The following is a 16,009-nucleotide window of genomic DNA, read 5'->3' as shown; positions in this document are numbered from 1 at the left end:
CCAAGGCCACACAGCTAGGTGTCTGAGGCTGCATTTGAACTCAGGTACTCCTGACTCCAGGGCCAGCGCTGTATCCACTGCACCACCTAGCCACCCCTCTACCTGCAATTTCTTTCTTTCTTTCTTTTTTTTAAAGATTTTTTTTTGCAAGGCAATCGGGGTTAAGTGGCTTGCCCAAGGCCACACAGCTAGGTAATTATTAAGTGTCCGAGACCGGATTTGAACCCAGGTGCTCCTGACTCCAGGGCCGGTGCTTTATCCACTATGCCACCTAGCCACCCCTACCTGCAATTTCTAAAGGAATACTTAGAACCTCTCTCTCTCACCCCCTCTAGCCTGTTGCAGTTGTTTTTCACCCAAGTGAATCTTTTAATTTCCTGATCCTACCCTTCCTTCATATTGCTGGAAATGATCTTCCTCTCCTTAAGTTTATGGCAGTATACTGGCTTTGTTCTTTGCATTTTTACATTTTGTTTTGTATATGAATTATTTTCTTAAATTATTTTTGTTGAGCTTTGTTTAGCTACATCATACAAAATCCCATCACAATTGAATCCTTGCTAATACACAAATAGTTAAAGTAGCCGAAAGTTACTACATTATGGATCGTTATATGCTTTAGTACGGTTCCTTTTGTTAAAAAACAGGAAGGGTGTAGATGTGTTATTAGCATGTCAGTTCCTTGAGAGGAAGGGCCGTCTTGCTGTTTGATGGATGTCCTAGCATTTAGCCCCTTGCATTGTCCAGAGTAAGCATGTAATTAAGGCTTCTTCACTTATTAATTAATTTCACAACATTAATTGACCATTAGTAGTCAATGAGCATTTATTAAATGCCCCCATGCACCAGGATTGTCAGTGTGATCCAACTTACTATCTGTTGGCAGTGCCTGGCCAAGATCTATACTGAGAGACAGCTCCAGACTTGTCCATTCAACTGCATAGCATAGCAATTTTCATCCATTTGATTTTTTGAATGTAGATTGTTAGACCAAATTCTTTTGAATGTTCACCGATTTCATTTTGAAGTTCCATCTTCTGAAGAACTCTTTTTCCAGGCTTCTCCCACTTTTAATTCTTTCCATCCGAGATTACCATCTATCTGCTCTGAATTTTGTAGGGAAATAGTTGTTTGCATTTTGTCTTTCTTATTGGAAAGGAAACTTTTGAGGGCAGCCATTGCATTTTTGTCTTTTCTTTGCCTAGTAAAAGGTTTAAAAAATGCTTCATTTTGATATTTGTGGGAGTTCCTTTTGGAGGAGAAACTTTATTTAACTTAGCATTTTTTTTTTAGGTTTTTGCAAGGCATCTGGGGTTAAGTCACTTGCCCAAGGCCACACAGCTAGGTAATTATTAAGTGTCTAAGGCCGGATTTGAACCCAAGTACTCCTGACTCCAGGGCCGGTGCTTTATCCACTACACCACCTAGCCACCCTACCTTAGCATTTTGTTATACTAAATCATAAAAATATTATATTCTGAACACCTTTTAATCATTTGTATAGCATATCCCCACTGACTTGTATGTATGTTAAGTACTTAGTTTGTTGAATTTGATTATCTGTGAAGTATAGAAGCCCAGTTATGGAAGCCTCTGACATGGACTGTAAGCCTGCCATAGGCCCTGAAAGGGTCAGAGGGAGGGATGCTTTAAGTGCTTTCATGCTGAATTCTGAGGCATCCAGGAGTTGGCTGAGGAGCCCAGAGTAGGGAGGGAAAGAATAGGGAGCAGGAACAGAAGCTGGGGGAGGGGAAGACAGTGATACTTATGAGAGACTGTAAGGTAGAAAGTCTTGCAGTCATTGACTCAGAAACCAGAGATGAAAGATCTTTGGAATGCCTTCTAGTCTAGTAGTGGAGTGCACTGGTTGGGCAGGAGCGTGGTTAGTGACAGGGAGTAGTGGGGGGAAAAAAGGGGTTTCTCTAGCTGGACAGTAGCAGCCTGTGTTTTCTTCCTGCTGCCTCCTCTCATCCACAGAAATACAAATGCCCCCAGCAATAACTGGAACAAATAAGAATTTCTCCCCATCCCCAACTTCGTCATTTTATTTTTTTTGAAATTCTGCCCCTCTGGACTCTAGGCCTACAATTTGATCTTCATTTTTTCCTTTGTATATCTCTTGTTCCCAATTAGATTGTAAGCTCCTTACAAACATTAAGCTGCCTTAATGGCATAAACTAGCTTTTTTTTGTTTTGTGTACTTAGAAGACTATAGTGTCCATTAACAAAAGTTAGGATATTTTCATTAAAGGGCTCTTTTCCTATCATAGATCCCCAGGATTCAACTTGATATCACCTTTTTTTTGCCTTGTTTTCAGATGGACTAAAAACCTTGGCATCCATCTCTTGAGTGTAGATAGACTATTTATCCTGCAAATGATCTGAAGATCTCAAATTAATGTGTGCTACGTGGACATATGTGTAAGGCACACAAAGAGGAGTTTTGACAGATTGACAGTTTGTGACTGACAATGATGTTTCCATCATTTTTTTGGCTACCTTGATTGTCTGCTCAGGCAGTCCACTGAATCATGTGGCATTTGAGTTGTCTTATTATTTCTGCTTAGGTGAGTGTGTGATATCTGATATAGATAGATGTGCCACCATTAGCAATGCCACCTGGTCCTGTTACTTCAAGGGCTATAGTGTACCAAAGCACATGGCAATTATTTTCCTGTTCTGATATAAGTGATGATGATGTCAAAGGAATGTTAGAGGAATGCTACATATTTAAAGTCCTCTCTATTACCAGGTGGCAATAATTTTTGTTTTCTTGAGCTTAATTAAAAGTGGAGATGTTAAAACACACGTGTCCTGGTTTTGTAAAAAGGGAAATTGTGTAAAATTTAGAATGTTGGGGGAGATGGGGCAAAAAAAAAATATGTTTGATTGGGAACCTGGGACAACCTTTAGAGAAAATATATTCAGACCCTATCTTTATATAAATGTAGGTTCTCTGACTCTTCCTACTCTATGTGCCCCATCCATCAAATGCCAAGCCCTATCAGTTTTGCCTCCAAAATATTTCTCATGTCCATGCTTCCCTTTCTTTTATCATTGTCATGACCCAATAGTTGCTAGATGGTTGCATTAACCCCTTAATCAGCCGTAAATGTTCGCTTTTTCTTCCCTCTCATCCCTCCTGTTGTCTACCAGAGAACATTTTAAATTCTTATACTGGCTTTTAAGACCATCCTCTACATTTGGTATCACTCAGCGTTTTCAACCTTCTCTTCCCTGACTTACCCGCCTATGTTATGTTCCAGCTACTTCCTGCTACTTGTCCTCCTGTGCAGGCTCTCTATTTTCCTCCCTCCTATCATTCTTCATGCCTGAAGTGCCCTTTTCCCCCCACCTCTCTCGAAATTCTCTACTTTGAGACTTCTCTAACTTGCCCTCAAATCAGAAGGATTTTGACAGAATAATAGGAATGTTTATGCTGTTGAGCAAACATGTGCCCAGCATTCTTTCAGACCATGAAGTCATTCCTTATTCTCTCAGCCATAATTAATCTTTTCTTCTTTAGACTTCACAATGGCATTCTTTATTTCACTTAAGCAATTAGCGTTATCTCTTTTGGTTTATGACTTTGTGTGTGTGTGTGTGTGTGTGTGTGTGTGTGTGTGTGTGGATATTGAATGGATATTGTTGAATCCTTTTATTCAACTATAAAATGCATTGGACAGGGAGTCTATTTGCTTGTTGAATCTATCTATTCAACTATAAAATGCATAGTACAGGGAGTTTATTTGCTTTACACATGCTAACTATATATGCAAATATATGTAAATTATTTGCCAAAGTGGTAGAAATTAGAAAAGAGTTTTACAGCTATTAGTAAATAAAGCCTTCTATTGTACAGGTCAGAATTACAGTAGTTGGAGGAAGATTGTAAACCTTATTAAGAAGAGTGAATGTGAATTTCATTGTCTTTCATTTTTAACACATTTTGAATTCCCCTTTCCAAACAAAGAAATGAGAAAAATTATGATAAAGAAAAGCAAGTTCATGAAAGTGTTAAAACTCAGCAACGACACTCATTGCTCATTGTAGAGTTTTGGAAAATGAAAACTGACTGCTACCATTGCCCTTTATCCAAAAGGTGCTTTTCACAAATCTTGGTAGATTTGAATGAAGAACTTGAAAGTGTGTCTGGGGGTTGAGGGTTAGGGAGTGGAGAGAAGGGGGTAAGGAAGGAGTAGTCCTAGGATAATAGAGTAGTAGTAGATATGGCTTTGAAGAGCCCTTAGATATCATATAATCCAACTTCCTCCTTTTACAAATGAGAAAACTTGCCTATAAATTGGTACAATCTTGTTACCCAAAGTAATATAATCTGCTCTCCTCCAATTGCAGTGGTTGTCCAAGACATATGTGGACAGATGAACTGTATGGGTTATCCATTCAATTGTATATCATCGGAGGCATTTTTCATGTGTTTTTTTCCCTAACAAAGTTAGGCCAAATTCTCTTGAGTGATTATAGATTTCATTTAGGAGGCTCTACAGTGTTTTAGAGCAGTTCCTGTTTTTTTGAAAAAATGTTTTTATTGTTATCATTTTGGTTATATTTACACCATTATCATTGTCCTCAGTATTACTCTCTTAGAAAGCTATTCAAATAACAAATAGTTTTTAAGACAAGAAAAAGATGAGAGAAAAATCTGCATAACCAACGAGTATTGAAAAGTCTGAAAACAGGTACAATATGCAACATCTATGGACTCCCACTTCCTTAAAAGGAGGTGAGTTAAGCTCATCCTCTCATCTCTCTTCTTTTGAAATCAGTGTGTTCTCTAAAATTTTTCAAAATTTTTATTTTTTTGTGCATGTGTATAGTTCTTCCTAAATAATATTATTGTGATCATTGTGTATGTTGTTTTCTTGACTCAGCTTACTTCATTTGTCATTTTTAGTTCATATAATAGATCTTTTTAAGCTTCTTTGTATTCATTACATTGATTTTTTAATAGCAAAATAATATTCTGCTATATTCACATATCAAAATTTGTTTAGTCATTCCCCCCTTGATTGACATCTACTTTGTTTCCAATTCTTAGCACAAAAGTATTGCAATAAATATTTTATTGAATGGGGGACTTTATGGGGACCTTCTTTTTATCATTAACTTCTATGGGTTATAAGCTAAGCAATGGCATCTCAGTGATTTTTAGCCACTTTGCATAATTCCAAATTGCTTTCCAAAATGACGAACCAATTCACAGCTCTATCAACAATTTATCTGTCTGTGTATCTCCCCACAGCCTTGCCAGCTTTGACTGTTGTCATATGTTGTCATATTTTTAGGACATGAAGTAAGATCTCAGAATTGTTTTGATTTGCATTTCTCTTATTATTAGTCATATGGAGCATTCTTTCATGTGACACTATACTACTTTAGAATTTTTTTTAGTAGTTTGTTCATAATCTTTGATCACTTAACTATTGGGGAATGGCTATTGGTTTTATCATTAATTGTTCATATATCTTGTATATGAAACTCTTATCAAAGAAATTTGATACAAAGATTTTTTTCCCCCCATTTAGTCACTTCCTTTCTTTTACTAGGTGCATTGTTTGTGAAGAAGATACTTCATTTATTATATTTCTTATTGGATGATCTTTAATATTAATGTTAATATTAATACCCATTTAGAATTTATTATGGAGTATGGTTTACTCTGAGGTGTTCGTTGGTAATTGCCTAATTTCTACCAGACTGCCTCCAGATTTTTCTTGTAGTTTTATCAAATAAACTCATGAGCTTGTTATTTATAAATGTTTTGATAATTACATTTCAGTATAATTCATCTTTGTGATCTTAAATATTTCATGCATTTAAAAGCATTATTTTAAGAAGAGGTCCATTCTTTGTTCAACACCTAGAGGAGTCTATGATGAAAAATGCATCTCTAGGACATAATTCAGTCAGCACAATGACAGTTGCAAACAGAAGCAGCTGGATGACATCACTGTCTTTTTAGGAGTTAGGGTTAGTATTTAGATCTAGTAAAGTGAGAAGAAAGTCAAATGCATGGGCAGCCTACTTAGGCCTGCATGCCTTCTTTTGCTTTTCTGAATATGAAATGTAAACTTTTATGTCTGAATGATTTTTGAGAGGGTATTTTACTGTGCATATTTGTACTAGAATTCACTCTTGGCAGAATCTAGAGCAGTGATAAATCATTTAACCAATATATAGCTAGCCTTTTAACATTATACATAGCAGTTTTTCTCTTTTTCCTTTGTTTCTCTCTCTCTCTCTCTCTCTCTCTCTCTCTCTTATATATATATATATATATATATATATATATGTAAAATTGATGAGAGTACCTGATTGCCCTTGATGATTTCAAGTTCCCTGACCCAAATGAACCACAGCTATAGCCACTGAAAGGATTGGCAATGTGATGCCAGAGCCACTGCCTATAATAATTGAAAGATCATGGACTAGTGAAGTGTGCCATTCCAGGCTTTTTTTGTTTTTTTTTTTAAGATTTCTTAAGGCAATGGAGTTAAGTGGCTTGCCCAAGGCCATAGGGCTAGGTAATTATTAAGTGTCTGAGGCCCGACTTGAACTCAGGTACTCCTGACTCCAGGACCAGTGTTCTATCCACTGGGCCACCTAGCTGCCCCTATCCCAGGTTTTAAAAAATGGAAATGAATAGAGTTGAGCAAGGTATAGACCAAATTAATATGAATTTTTCTGAGAAAATTCTGTAAACTTTACATAATTAAGGAGATAGTTTGTGTTGTTCTAGAAAAGGCAGTAGTGGTTGTTTAAGTCTTCAGTTGTATGCCCCAGAGGCCTGCTTGTTCTTATCCCTGAGTTGTTTAACATTTTTATCAATGACTTGAGTAAAGATAAAAATGGGATACATATCAAATTTGCTGATGGTAAGAAAACTGGGAGGAAGAGCAGACCCTCTGATGATGAGCTTAGGATCCAAAAATATCTCAACAGGCTAGAGACTGAGATTGAACTTTAGTAGGAATAAAGCTGAAGATTTGATTTCAGATTTCAGCTCCACTTATAAAATGGGGAAGCATAGTTAAACAGAGATAGCTATGATTTCAGTGAGTTGTAAACTTAATTTGAGTTGTTAGTGTAATGTGATAGACACAAAAGATAATACCATTTTGAATTTTAAGAAAGTAATGGATCTTCTGTGCTCTGGTCAGATCACATAATCATGTTGAGAAGGTTGTTAAAATTAATAAGTTGAAGAGTACCCAGTGGAAGGTCAGGGCTAAATGAAGGACATGAAGGCATTTAGCCTAGAGAAGAATTGGAGGGACTGTATTAGCTATTTTTATGCATTTTGAGAGTTGTCATGGAGATAAGCAAGTAGACCTGTTTCTGTTTGGCAGCAGAAGGTCCAAACCAGGAGCCATACTGGAATACTGGGACAAACTGAGGTTTGATGTCATGAAAAATTTCCTCACTATGAACTATTCACAGTTGGAATCACCTGCCTTAGGAAATCATAGATTGTCCTTTACTGGAGATCCTTCAGCAGAGACTTATTGAGTATGTTAGAATGGGCATTCATATTCAGGTTTTGGTTGGACTGACTACTCCAAGTCTATTTCCACTTTGAACTTCTGTTTCTGTAATGAGATAGATTTTGAACCCTCCTCTCCCAAGTCCAACTGTCTTTCAGTTGTATCACTACTGACTCCTAACTAACATAATAACAAATGTCCTTCTTATAGATAGCTTGCCATTCATCTAACCCTAACCCTGTGATAGTTTGCTTTTTCTTATTTTTTGAATTATAAAAGAGGAAGTAGAAACCATAGGGCTGAGCTGGAATTTCAAGGGAAAAGGGGAACATGAACATATTGTCAGATGTAATGATCCTTCAGGAAAGCTTTCATTATTTTTTGAGATTAAAATTTGTTTTTTCTTTTATTACTTAAAATTTTTTTTATTCTAAACTTAGCAGATGCCAAATAAAATGGGCATTTCCATTTACATAATAGGACAGAAGAGGGACTGTACCTGAAATTATAGATTTCTATTATGTACAACAGCTTGCTTTTCTTTTTAAGTATATAATGAGCTCAACCTGTAGCTTTCAAAACTGTCCTGCTCTTTTTAGGTTTTTGAAGGGCAAATGGGGTTAAGTGGCTTTCCCAAGGCCACACAGCTAGGTAATTATTAAGTGTCTGAGGCCAGATTTGAACTCAGGTACTCCTGACTCCGGGGCCTGTGCTCTATCTACTTCGCCACCTAGCCGCCCCTGTCCTGCTCTTTTTGACCTTCTTTTTGTCTCTTCTTGATATTTTCAAGGTTTTCCAGATCTCTCTTCTCCTTGTTTTTATTGTTTCTTTTTTTTTCTCTGTACTCTCCCTAACCTGATGGAAATATGAAAGATAATAGGACCCAGCTGTGTTTCAGCTGTGGTAGCCAGCAACTCAGGGAAGCACTTCATATTGTAGGCCCTCTGGCTTCTTTCTAGTCTCCTCCTCTGTACTTCCTGGGCTGTTTGAAAGCTTCCATCAATCAAACAGACACCAAGATGCTTAGATTGGGACTTCAGTTTATATGCAGAGAAGCACTAGGGAAGCTAGCCTAGAATGTTGAGGGGAATTCAGGGCAAAGGACTGAGATTTAAGACTTCATCTTGTCTTGTGCTTCCAAAGGTCCAATTTCCTTTAGTTTAATTTCATGAGTAAAATCCAACAGCTTTATGACTGTGGTCAAGTGTAGCATCTGGTTATGTAATGATAAAAAAAAATTAATAAAATTTTTTCCTTAGCCAGTTTTTATTTTTGGGACATATAAAAATTTAGAGGCCATAATTTTGATTATAGCTCTGCTGACAGCATTGGTTTTGACATTGTCTTTACTGTGCTTATAAAAATGACCTTTCTAAATAAAACTGAAAGACAGGCAATCTAACATGAGAAGGGAGAAGCGTTTGTGTATCACTCTAAGCTCTCTCTCTGCCCTATCCCCTTGAAGGCAAAGGCTTATGTTTTACTTTTGTATTTGAGTCCCTTGTACTTAGTATGTGGTAGGTTCTTTAGGTGTATTTTGTCCAAATTTTGGGACTCAATTGAGAATGTATTGGAGGGCAGAAACTTAGGGCTTTTTATTCCCCCCCCCCCCCCCCCCCCCCCACCCAGCACACAACACACCTTTTTCCCCTTTTTCTTTTCTTTTCTTTTTTAGGTTTTTGCAAGGCAAATGAGGTTAAGTGGCTTCTGAGACCAGATTTGAACCCAGGTACTCCTGACTCCAGGGCTGGTGCTTTATCTACTACACCACCTAGCCACCCTTTTCCTTTTTTCTTTATGGAAGCAGTTGGGGTCAAGTGACTTGTTCAGTATCATATAAATATCTGAGACTGGATTTGAACTCAGATTCATCTGACTCCAGGGCCCATGTTCTATTCATTGTATCACTTATCTGCTGTTTATTCTTACTTACAGTTCTCCTTATCATTGGTAGAAAGAGCTACAGAGAGGTGGAGCCTTTCATATTTGTGATATTGCCTTTGGCTGGAGAATAATTTTTGAATTGGATCTCTTAAGTGTAATGGTATACTTCTTTTCAGTGGCATTATGAACTATTTTAGATAACTGGAGTGGGGAGTTGGTGACTTGAGATTTAATTCAAATCAAACCCAGAAAATCCTGAAATTTTGAATACAAGTAGGAGTTTATGGTATAGGCTACTCTAAATCACTACAAAGGTCTTTTCTAACCCTTTGATTCTCTCTTTTTTGTGATTGTCCTTTCTCTTTAAATTGTCTCTTCATAAACTTCATTAAAGCTTGTAAGACCTTTGTGGTCAGGAATACGTCCAGAGGAAATCGCTCCATAAATTGTTTTACTCAGGGCGCTAATAAAGTTTGTGATGTACCCTTTCATGGTTCAGTGGTTAGTTCCTTAAGTTTATTTTGTTTATAATTAATTAGTGGCCTGGTCTTTTTGTCTTTATCTTGCATTGTCAGTTCAGAGTCCTGGTGGGTGGTAGAAAGGACTGCTCTGCTTGCAGCTTTCCTGTTGGGGAAAACCCTAGCTACTTGGAGTCAAAGTTTTCCTTTGTTAGTGGCTGCAGGTACTCAACCCTTTCCCTCTTTACTGCTCTGTTTCTTCCCCTGTACTGTACTGCACCATTTATATCATAATGGCAGTTCTACTTTTTGAAGGGTGGAATACCCCCATCCTCTACTGCTGATGGCTGTGAGTACTATAACTGGCACTAAAAGTTGACTGTCTTTAGGAAGTAAAGATCAGTCACTTATTGTATTGTGGGTGGGGAGGAGAATTAAAACTTTGTTTTGGTCTTTTTTTTGCCTTCTACATGAGACTTCATTTTTACATTATTAATATTTAGGGAAAATTTTTTCCCTTTCTGGCCCTGACTCACTTACTAAGATAAGGGAATTGGGATTCATTTGTTAGAGTGTTTTTAACTCCTAATAGGTTTCCTTTATTTAATGAAGGCTAAAATCAAGGATTGATTTTTAAAAAAAATTGTCCTTTTATGTATAGTTATCTGTGATTTCTTTTTTATTGTTTTGTGCATTTATATACAAAAATAAAGGAGGACCTATTTCAGAGCAGAAATAAAATATTCTATAATCATCTTTTTTTTTCTAGCAGCAGAATGTTGTTGTTGAAATTCACAGATTTTGGCAATATATTGTCAGTTTGGAGAAATGGTTTGCTGAGTATTCCAGAATAGCAGATGCTTTCTCAGATTTATTTTTAATGAGTAGATAGCTTTACTTGGTAACACCTGCTATTTTGTGGGCCATTTTTCAAAGTAAAGTTGTCTTAATGAACATATTTTCAGTTAGAGTTTAGAGGGAGAGAAATATTTTTCTTAACGGACTTTTTAATGGTGTTCTTTAAGATATGTTTTGATCCTCTAAAGCAATATTTGATGTACAAACAGAATGTTTTGTATCACTTGGAGGCTTTTGCTCTGAAATTTCAAGCATTTGGATTATAAGATGTTTCCTCCCCATGTTTAAACCCATGTTGACCAGAAGCAATGCTGAAGAAAGTCCCTTTGTGGTAGATGAGGGAGTGTGGAATTGTTACAGGTGTCTAACAATCACAGGTGTGATTTTATTGTTGGTAAAGTCTTTTAGTTTTTATTCAAGTAGGAGTTTGTCAGCATATATAACTCAATGAATAATTAAATGAACAGGATCAGAAAACAATTTATACTGTAAAACATTATAAAGGCATACAATTTTGAAAGACTTGAAGAGGACCCACCTTTTGGGAGAGAATCAACTTTAAAAAAATGAGGTTTTACAGAGAGAAAATAAATGCTTGTTGATTGAAAAAAGTTTAAAAAGATGTAACTTACAAATAGCTTGTACTTAGGTGGCTTTTTACAACTTACAGATAATTTTCCTCACAAAAACCCTGTGAGGTAGAGAACAGCAGTATTATTGTTTACATTTTACAGGAAAAGAAACTGATGCTAAAAGGTTGTGTTATTTGTCCATGGTCACATAGCTCCTAAATGTTGAAGCTAGGACATGAACCTGCCTCACCCTTTCTACCATATTTTTAGAATTTCCAAAATGCACTAACATTGATTTTTAGTTATATAAATATTCACTAATTCTAATTTTTCTCTTTTTTTCTGTTTTGTTTTTCTTTTTTAGGGAATTTTTTTTCTTCTTTGGTGACTTCTGTTACTTTCCTAGTCATGTGCTTGTTCACTTACACTGGAGTGTGGTACCAGTCAGTACTACTGTTCTCTCATCAGAAATGAGTTAAGCTGGCTATGTCTTCTCCTCCTACCTCCCTCCCACAGTTAAATTTATGCTGAAATACATTTGAGATCTTGCTTTTGTTTGCATCTGTTTATAAATAGAACTCAGTTACACTTAAGATTGTTCAAAACAAAAAAAGACCTTATAAAAGGAAAATTTAGTGAAAAACCACTTCTAAAGGCATTAGATTGTAGGATTAGATTGTGTTGTAAGATAACTGTAATAGTTTTCTTTGGTGATTCCTGGGAAACTAATGAATTATTGCTACCACTTATTTTCTCTAAGTAAGACTTTTAATTGATTTGTTAGTTTTGGTGGTATGAAAATTATATGTAATTATAAAGTAGAATTCCATTTCCCCTTAGGTTATCATGAAACAATAATGGAAGTGAAGATACAACTTAAGAATATCTGAGTAATGGATAATGATGGGTAATATCAGAAAACTGAATTCTTTTTGAAAGCTAAAATAATAAGTAGCGATTTGTGTTTCAAATGGTTTGGTTTTTTCCCTTGATATTTTGTTTTGTTATGCATATGACTTTGTACATATACAATAAATTCTTATGTTTTATTCTTATGGATTAGTGGGACCAGAGGGAGAGATGTGGAAGTAGTAGGAGGTATAGTTAAGGTATCTTTTTTTTCTCCTCTACTCTCTACTCATCCTTACTGAATTAGTGAGTCTCAACTTGACAAAGATTGAGAACTAGAGAGGATGTCCTCAACATAGACTGAAAGACAAAACTGAAGGCTCCTCAGTATTTAGTATTCATCAAGCTGCAGTCCTGAAGAAATAAGAATAGCCTAGTTTGGACAAATGAAAGACATTGGGAGTTGGAAAGGGTGCATTTTTTTTAAACCCTTGTTGTGTTATCCTTGATGTTAATTAGAGGTCCCCCTAAATTGAATTATGGGGAGATTCCTGGACCCTAACAGGGTTAGCACCCTACAATAACAAAAAGAAGATTCATGGGTTTATTCTCTCACTATTCATACTCTGACCATTAGCCTTCCATCTCCTGCTGCAACTTGCATCTTAACTAAAACTACTTCCCCTATGCTGGGTGTCTAATACAAACTTTTTTGTTTAGCCTGATTTTTAGCCTCATGTGAGGAGGGGCCAGACTGTCTCCTGGTGAACTCTACTTTCCATCTCTCTCTGCTTGTGTTAAGGTAACCAAGGATCTGGCTTGAACCCCTTGCTTTTGCAGGATCCTCCTCTGGTACACCTCCTCTAACCACAGGTGATGTTCTGAGTCCCCTTCTGTGCTTCTTTTTACTACTTTACTAGGTGAAACTCCCATGAATTTAGTGACTATCTCAATGCTGATGATTTCCAGATCTACTTGTCCTGCTCTAATTTTTCTCCTGAACCCCAGTCTCACCTTTCCAACTGCCTTTCAAACATCTTTAACTGAATGTCCAGTAGACATCTTAAATCCACTACCTCTCAAATCAGACTCTTTATCTTCCCCCAGATCTTGAGGGCCTGTCTCCACAATGTTTAGACCAGTACCTATACATAGTAGTCTCTTAATATATGTTTATTGTCTGAGTATAATTGAGAGTTATGGCCTAGTACTCTTATCTATTCCTGGGAAGTTTATACTTTCCAGTTATAATTTTCCTTAATTTTGCGTTTACTAAAAGCATCATCTGTTGGCTTATGTCAGAGATGTGTTCTTGAGCTTTTGAATGCCCTTGCCCACTTAGAGGGAGTTCAAGCTCTAGTTATTAGGGAGATGATGGGCTATATATTTGTCATGGACCAACCTTGGTAAAGTTCAGAGAGCACATGTTAAATTAATTGAAATTGATGCAAAGTATCTTCTTAATATGAAAAAGGATGTGATCTGTATCTTTGAAGGGAATACTATTATTGACCTGGGACAGATCGTTAGTGATCATATTAATAGCTGCCATACGATTGCTTTAAGGTTTGCCTTGTGAGATGGGTGCCATTTTATAGAAGGAGATACTGAGGATTGTAGAGGTTAGTTAACTTTGCCCAGGCTCCCAAAACCAAGTAAGTATATGAAGCAGAATTTTAACTCAGCTCTTTTAACTTCAGCTCTCTGTCCAATATGAAGTCATTCTGCATTAATAGTGTCACCTGATGTAGTAAATATGTCAAGTCTTTAGTGCAATTAAATAGATCCGAGTTTTATGAAAATAGAGACCATTCCTAGTGAACTCATTTTCTCCCCTACTCTCTTCCAAATGTCTTGATATTAAATTTCATTCTCTTCTTCTTTCCACTGGACTTTAATGAAGAAGGGCTCCTTCTCTTCCTCAAGACTAATCTCTACTTGCACTCTTGATCCATATCCTCCCATCTCTTCCTGAAGATCTGATCCCCTTACCTCTCTTTCTCTTTAATTGACTGATCTTACCTGTTTACTATCTCATTTTTTTCTGTCTTACAAGCACAGAAAAACCTCACCATCCTTTAAAAAATCCTCCTTTGACCTTCCTTTTCTCTTCAAACTATCATTTTACATCAGTCAACCAAGACTTAACGATATATAGTATTCCAAATCCATCTTTCCCTATTTCTGTAAAGAAAGAAAGAAAATTATTTTGTCATCCTGGGGTCAAGGCCTTGATTTAATAATTGCCAAATCAGTTTACCTTCTCTGAATCCTCATCCTTTTTAACCTCTTTGTAGCAACACTGTTGATGATCCTCTCCCCTAAGATACAAACAGCTCTTTGGATTTTCCTGATCTTATTCTCTTGATTCTTCTCTTAGCAATCTGATCACTTCATTATCTCCTTGACTTGGATGATTATCCCTATCCCATTCCCTAATTGTAAGTAGTCCAGGACAAGGGCTCTCTTCTCTATATAATTTTTAGTGACCCCATTAACTTCCATAAGTATGTACTTCTATGCAAATTTATTTTTCTCTCAGATTTATTTATCCAATTCTGGTATCTCTATATTAAACTTCAGTCTCACATCACTAATTGTCTAGTAGACTTTTTGAATTGCATAGGCATCTTAAACTCAATATGCCCAGAACAGAATTTTTTTTCCCCAGAGCCCTCTTCTTTCTAGCTTGCTGATTTTTGTCAAGGACACCACTTTTCCTCGCAGCCACCCACTTTCACAACCTCAGAGTTCTCTTCAGGTCATCACATTCTCTCACTTCACAAAAATCAGTCAATTGTGAAATCTTGTCAATTCTACCTCTACACTTTCCATTATGTCTTTACCTTTTGCAAAATGAAAACTCTGCAGGCTAGTATAGCCAAATTCCAAAACTCCCAGGTCATGGAGAAACTTCTGCAAGCAGATTAAAAAAAAAAATCAAACCATTCAGATACCATGGAGCTACAGGCAGGATCACATAAGATTTAGCAGCTACTACTATAGAGGAAGAGAGGGCTTGGAATATGATATTCTGAAAAGAAAAGGAACAGCTAGAAATGAAGTAAGAATAATGTAAGGCTACAGGGGAAAATGAATATTTAATAAATATTGAACTTTTAAACATTCCTAGTGAAAAGAACAGAGTTAAATAGCAAATTGGACATTCAAACATATGTCTCAAGCGAAGGATCAAAAGAACTACATGAGAAATCTAAGGGACTCAATAAAGTTAAACTGTTTACATGTGATCCTTAAGAACTTTATTATCATTAGGGCAGTTAGACCATAAAAGGCATGGATATGAGACTATTAAGTTGGAATGATCTCAAAAAAAATAGAAGAATAAGAAAGAAAAAGGGAAAATTGATCTCGCATAAGAGAAATGCATAAGGAAGAATTTTTACAGTGGAAGGGATCTCGTTTGAACTGAGTCAAAACACACCCACACCCACACCCACACACACCCACACACACACACACACACACACACACACACACACACACACACACACCAGATTTGGATATAGAAATTCATGTTATCCAACTGGGGAGCAAGAATATAAGAGGGAAAGGGACTAAGTGATGATGGTAGGGAAATAAGAAAAAAGAGTAGATTAAATGGTCAGAATCAAAACATAATTTTGAGACAGGGATAGGGTGAAAAAAGAATAAACAGAAGAGAATAGGATAGTGAAAAATACATGGTGGTCATAATTGTGAATGGGATGAACTCATATAATGGAAGAGAATATTACAAAAGATGAGAAATCAGAATCCCCTCAATATGTTGTTTCCAGGAGACTCATACAGAATTGAAATAAGGGACTAGAGCAGAATTTATTATGCTTTAGCTGAAATAAAAAAAGACAGGGGTGACACT

General features: G+C 36.4%; 1 protein-coding gene across 8 annotated transcripts in view; it reads left to right on the top strand.

The window, feature by feature from the left end:
* The window catches only part of USP54 (ubiquitin specific peptidase 54), a 130,226-nt gene that overhangs the window by 29,081 nt on the left and 85,136 nt on the right, over positions 1-16,009 (top strand). The window contains exon 1 of one of the 8 annotated variants that reach the window (XM_074232842.1): positions 9,159-10,071. The exons of the other annotated variants lie outside the window; for them this stretch is intronic. The gene's annotated coding sequence lies outside the window, so the exon portion shown is untranslated. Of the gene's footprint in view, positions 1-9,158; positions 10,072-16,009 lie in introns of those variants that run through there. 8 annotated transcript variants of the gene reach the window in all.

Source organism: Macrotis lagotis, chromosome 4 (assembly GCF_037893015.1).
Source record: "Macrotis lagotis isolate mMagLag1 chromosome 4, bilby.v1.9.chrom.fasta, whole genome shotgun sequence".
Taxonomy (NCBI): Eukaryota; Metazoa; Chordata; class Mammalia; order Peramelemorphia; family Peramelidae; genus Macrotis; species Macrotis lagotis.
Note: the sequence above shows the minus strand (reverse complement) of the source record. Positions and strands in the feature narration are given on the sequence as shown.